Here is a 6,872-nt window from a genome sequence, read left to right as displayed (position 1 = left end):
ATACACCTTCTTTCTCTACTTGGAATTTGGGCATCCCTGTTACCATCTGTCTTACATCAGGTAGAGCTTTGTAATGAAGGTGGGAAAACCTCTGATGCCAAAGTTCGGACTAAAGAGTTGTGTCACAAGACATGACACCTAACGGACTTCCATCGACCTGATATAATGAATCAACACTAAACCCAAGAGTAAAGGCATCTTTAACATTATTTTTCCATATACATACCTTGCCATTGCTGAAGGTTACCTTGTAGCCTCTGTCTTCCATTGCCAAGATGGACACTAGTTTCCTTTTGAGGTCAGGTGCATTTAATACATCCTAGAATTTCTAGCCTTCTTGAATGCTTGTCCTCTTCCTTGATTCCCAGCTCTCCTCTTACCTTTGCTGTTGAATTTTTCATTCCTTTGATTGCCATCAGATGGATTTCGAGTTGCACCACTGCATACTATACCATGCTTCTCTAATCATGATTATCATCATGTTGCCCATGTCCATGATTTTATCCATCATAATGTTGCTCAAACTAGTGTGCATCATCATCATGCTATCCTATATGTCCATGATCTCATGTTGCCCTTTATGTCCATGATCTCATTCATCATGATGCTCATGATCTCATACATAGTGACTTGCTTTATCGCAAATGTAACATCGTCATTTTCTTATAGCCTTAGGTCCAGGCTTTCCTTTTGATTTAGTCCCGGATTATTTCTTTTCTTTGCATGAGAAGAAAAGGCAGCAGGAGGACCTTTATGCATGGGAATTTCATGCACTTCTTCCCTTGTTTCTTCTTGAATGCATCTAGCCATTAATTCCTCGAAACCAGGAATTACATTATAGTTCAAAAGAGTAGTCTTGAACACATACCATTCAAATGGCAATCCTCCAAGTGTTGTGAGTGCCATTTCTCTGTCAATAATAGTTTCCCCAATAGATAGGAGATCGTTTTTGATCTCGGTGATTCTTAAGAAGTATGCTTGCATACTTTCATCTTCACCCTTCTTGATTTCCCTCAGCTTATTTCTAAGAAAAAAAACTTGATTTGCATCATTAACTTTAAATAAACTCACCAGTCTATCGTAGATTTCCTTGGAGGTGTCCAGTTCAGAGATGTAGGTCACCAAGTGCTTGTCGATAGAGTCCCGGATGATCTTCTATTGTTTTGACTTCTCCATTTTTTCATTTGTTCCAGGCAGCAGCGGATGCATTTGATGGAGGCTCAACAATATTGCCTCTCACATGATCCAACACTACTTGATCCTCTAGGGTTAGATCGATAGACATCTTCCATCCGTGATAGTCAGCTTTCTCACGGAGCTTGTCTTCGGCAGGAAAGAGTGTTGAGGACCCCATAGTTCTTTTGGGATAGCCTTGCCAATCTTCTCTTCAATGATTGCTCTTGCTCTTGCTTGGGCTTTGTCTTCACCTCTGCTCTGATACCATGTTAAGTTATGGTATGTTCTGTTAGCGCTTGGAATTCGCCTAGGCTGAGATAGACAAACTCTCAAGGCTACATCAAACCATTTCACCTCGTAGCTAGCCCTACGAGGTATGAGAAGGCTCTCTCGGGTCAGATTTGATAGATCTTATAATATTATTAGGCTGACCAATTAGGATCAAAGATATTAGGCTAGTAAATTGATAAAGGGGGGTTGATTTAAAGATTTTTGGTTTTTTGGTGGCAATTGGAGGGAGTGCAATTTAGGGTGCGGGGATTGAGCACAGTTTTTGCAGGGGGATCTTTGGGGCAAGGTAGGAACTTGTGCTGATGCCTTTGGCTTGGATGAGTGATCAGGGAAGAAAGAGAGGAGGTTAAAGAGGTCAAACAAGGACTTTGAATCCTCTTTAAACAGTGGAAAACATAGATATTGAACAGAATTAAAAGCTGAGCATGGCATGCATGAATTCAAACTTTATCACTTCATCTTGTTCAATTAGCAGCAAAGAAAGAGAGATGTAACACATAAAAAAACTTACAGTAACAATTAGAAGACACACCATCAACACAATGATCCACAAGAATCCACAATGAAGTCTGCAAAACCCTGGCCTTCCTTTCCTTAAATTGCAGAAGTAGATGTACAATACACAATAATGCTTTCTCCCACAAGAGTCCAACCATGAAAATGAGAAGGAGAGAGCATAATATAGACCATCTAGACCATCTAACTCCTTTCCCCACCTCTAGGGGTCGAGCTCAGCTTCCTAGGAGCAGTTTGAACTAATTCTAAACTAAGAACTAGAAAATAGGCAGCCCAACAACTTGCCTCTATTACTTAGCTAACTCATCCATGCATTAATTTTTCACTATTTACATCAAAGAAGCTTCTAGAAGAGTAAAGAAAGATAAAACCTATCAAAGTGCCATGAAAATATTACATTCATCCATCATCTACAAGTAAAAATGGTCAACCATAGTCAAAACAGTGTTTTTTGACTGAAAATGGCAATTCTGGCAAATCTGGAAGTTCTGGTCGCGCCCCTTCACAGCTGTTTTTGAGTGGGTTCCACTGGTCCAAATCAGGTGCAAGATGGCTCATTGGAAAGCTTGGCCTGTCTACTTTCCATCCCAAGTGGAATTTCTGAATTTGGTGTTGATTTGACCCCTCAAAAATTGATTCTCCCAAGGTCACTTTATGCAACTCAAAAAGTGGGCAGAAAGTCATTTTTTTGATGTATTTTGAGCTTTTGGAGGCTCAAATCTCAAAATTAGGCTGCTCCCAAGTACTGGTAATTTTTCTTTTTTCATTCCCTTTCCAAAAATGCCAAGTTTTCAAAATTCCGAGCAGTCCTCCAAAATGGTCTCACCCGGGGTGAGACCAAACCGTGGGCAAAACCTGTAATTTTACCAAAAATTTCCAAAATGCTCCAAAATTCTCAAAATTTTCACATTTTGATGCTAGATCAAGGCTGATCAGTACCATGATGAGTGAGGGAGGCCTCAGCCAAGATGCGGAGTGGATTTGTCCTTTTCTTCCTCTTCCGGGCCTCCGATAGCTTTCTTTGGAGAATTTTCATTCTCGCCTTGCAAACATGTAATCTGGCCCAGTAATGTGTCCTCATGTTTCGGAGCAGCTCTTTGTCATGGTTTGCCTTCTCCAACAATCTCTCCAAACGAGTAATCTCATGAATGTACCAAGTCTCCCGGTCACCGGGCAATGGGTCACCAGGCCTCCTGCGGTTTAAGCCTCTATCACCGCGGATTCTCCATAGTTCATCCAGCTCTTCCTCCGTCTCTAGCTGTCGGTTGCGCTGCTCTAAATAAGTGATGGTCCACTGAGCCATATCAAGCTTCTGCTGCAACACAAGGTTCTCCTCATCTCTCTGCCGGATGATCTCATCAAAATCTGAAGAGGGAGAGTGGGAATCGCGACCAGTGAAATCATCATGTGCCTCTCCAACTGCCTCATCCTCAACCATGGGCTGCTTGCCCTCTCGTACTCCCTGTGCTGATGAAGAAAGCGAGGCCCCTTCCACCTGGTGTGGAGATAACACTCGCTGCTCTGAAAATGATGAAGACGAGACCCCTTCCACTGGCTGTGGAGAAAGTACTCGTCGGGCTGCTGCAAATAAGGTCCTATGACCTCTCTGATAAGTGACCCGAGGAGAAGAAACCACATGTCTCGGAATACTAACCTCGGGCTGATGTGATGGCCCTCCCTCCTCATGAACTGCCTCTGGCTGTGGCTGTGGCTGTGTGAAGAACTCACGGGAGATAAAATCTGCCCAAGAAATGCCCTGCTGGCTCAGCTGATGAGAAACAACCAGCTGGATAAGACCATGATGACATAGGCTCCGAAGCTGCTGTGCTGGGGTTTGTCTCCGAAAGATAGAGACCATCCTCTGAGTGTCATGAAATAAGTATGCCGAGATGTTCATCATCCTCACTCTGGTGAAGTGCATCAGCATGCGGATATGACAAGAAAATACCCGTGAGAATCTCCCCTCGCATGTGAGGTAGTGCATAATGAGTCTCATGATATCTATATACTCTGCTCGGAGGAACTTGATAGGAAATTTCCTTGACAAGTTATGCACATAGATAGGCCTGACATATGGCTCATAGTATACTAGGTCCAGCCACTTACGCTTCGGCCACACCTCACCCACATTGGGTATCCCGGTAGCCTCTGTGATAGCCTCTGGAGAAAACACAAAATTCACCCCTGCAAGGGTGACCTGCCTGTTATGGAGATGTAGGACAAACAACCGGGCCAACTCTCTGTGATGCTGAATGTGTGACAGCCTCTCACAAAACTGATAACAAGCCATATGCTGAAAACAAGACACTACCAATGGGCAAGCCTGCAACTCTGTCAATGATGTGGGCTCTTCCCTCCTGTGGTGACCACCCTTGCCTCCCCTACGAGGCCTCTGCTGTATCTCAATCTCAGTAGATGATGACCGGTCATCACCTTGCTCATTAGTCTCGGTGGTTGACATGGTGTTATTGAGTAAGGTGGAATAAACGAGTCAAAATGACCGTTGCCCTGCCTACAAAATGCTGTGAAGTATGTTGTTTTCAAGGGGAAACATCATGAGGGATATGTTAGGGGAGGGAATTTACATATAGGAAAGGGAAAAAATATATATATAAGCAGGGAATTCTGAAGGAAAACATCACATAATGCTAAACATGTCATTCCATCTTTCATCATTTGCAAATGAATACTGTATTAGGGAAATATGTTTTATGATCACCAAGGGAAAGGACAATGAAAATCTCCATGATGGAGGGAAGGATGTCATGAGCATAGGGGAATAGGGCAGCATCAGTTATAAACCTTTAACAGGCTGCTCTCCTTAAATTTTGCCTTTGCATGTCATCTAAGAGCATACTCTGTTTTTTCATAACTTTTGCAATGGCCATTTAATGCTTTTGGGAAACAGTGATTTTGTATGTTTGATCACCAAGGGAGGGAAGGGTTACTGTGATAGGTTTGCAAAGGAAATAGAGTATGATGTCTTGTGAGTTAGGGAGATGAGGGGATATAGAGAAATAGGTTTAAGGAGACAATAAAACCCATCACCAAAATCTGCCAAACAATTTTCATAACAGCCGTCTTTCCATGGTGCTGGCAGTTCCATTTTTGCATTTGTCATTGGGAATTAAGATTTCACTGTATGTTTTGACATTGGGGATGGAAATTCAATTGCATAGGGAGGTTTTCATGAAGGGAAATGCAATTTGAATTAGGTTTTCATATGGGGAATAGATAGGGAAAAACAGAGTTTTATGGATAGAGAGATGATACCATGCTAATGAGAAACCTTAACACAGCAAAACTGTTTCCTTTGACAATTATGCAGCTGTATTTTTGATGAATTTTGTGATGACTTTAACACAGCTTTGAATCTTTGACATATACACAGCAAGATGACACTTTTCTTTATTTTTTAATAAGGCTATGCAAATGACATTTTCACTGTTTTTACAATTTCTTGTGTGCATGCCTTGTCATCACTTTTCTTTTTGTTTTTTACAATGTTTTCTTTTTTACTTTGCTGTGTATTTACATAGGCATTTTGCTGTGTTACTAGTGCTTAGGGTTTGATCAATATACATGGGGAAAAGGTAGGGTTTATAGGGTTTGAAAGGACTAGGGTTTGCAAATGATTTAGGGGTAGGATTTGAGTATTGTTTGCAAATGAGATTAATGATAATGACATTTTAACACCTGTGATTAATCATGGGAAAATGAATGGAAGGGAATAAGGAATAAAACACCTTGAATAACAAACAAAACTACCAAAGCATATGCTTGCAAAAACCTCAAGCCAATTTAACCTATTCTTACATTGACTTCTTGCATGAATTTTATGACCATAATCCACCTTTGAAATCATGACACATTTCAAAACGATGTGATGGAGGCATACCTTCAAACCCACGAGCAAAATTTGGTGAAATTCGGGAGTTTGGGTGAGTTTCTGGGCAGACAGAGTTTTCGGTCGCGCACGCTCTGAGAATGGTCGCGCTCCTCCGTTTGGTCGCGCCCATGTTATTTAACACTGTGCATTGGCCTCCGTTTGGTCGCGCCCACCCAGGTGGTCGCGCACACCTGTGGTTTGGTCGCGCACCTTCCCAAGTGCTGAAACTTGCAGAAAATTGCCACGAATTGCCTCCTTAGCCTCTAGCACGAATTTTTGACTTTCATTTGCACAATAAGAGTGACTAGAGAGGGAAATTAGCTTTTATGGGTTCATTTAAAAAAAATTTAACTTTAGAACCCACTTTCTAATGTTTTGAACTTGCTTTTCTCTTTAACACTGTTTAGAGTCTTTTGTCCTGAAATAAGCTCTTGGATGCGTTTGACTCCGTTCTTTTTGCAGGTTGACCGCCTGAGGGACTGTAGTGAAGGAACCAGGGTTATTGCCGGCACTTTTACAAATTTTTGAGAATTTCTTTATTTTTTCAAATTCCACATGGCCTTGGACTTAAAAACAGGGTTTTTTAAATCCAAGGCATAAAATGAGCTGTAGCTGAAGAAAATGATAATGAAACATATGTACAAAACTCCTTTCGGCTTGCTGGGCACTTGCTGACCATGACTCATGACCTTGAAATGATTTTGACTCAAAACCCTAGACCTAAGACCATGGGACCTCAAGACAAAAACAAGAACAAGCCTGACTCAATTACATTGTTATATGACCTGATCCAGCAAAGCCAAGAAGGGGACCAAGACCAGCTCCTCCATTCAGTGTTATGGCATGCCTAATGGGATGCAAAACTGACACTGATGAGACACCTATATAATGCATATGCAAAGAGTTATTGATCACTGATGGAGGGCTCAGACCGACACTAACATTGGATCCAATGGGGATGGCAGCTCCTTGGAGGTGCCAAGAACCTCAGACCTCTAGG

This window comes from Pinus tabuliformis, chromosome 2_1 (genome assembly GCF_031772625.1).
Source record: "Pinus tabuliformis cultivar Carrire ecotype Pingquan chromosome 2_1, CPIR1, whole genome shotgun sequence".
Lineage (NCBI taxonomy): Eukaryota > Viridiplantae > Streptophyta > Pinopsida > Pinales > Pinaceae > Pinus > Pinus tabuliformis.
The sequence above is the reverse complement of the archived record's forward strand: the minus strand, read 5'-3'. Positions refer to the sequence as shown.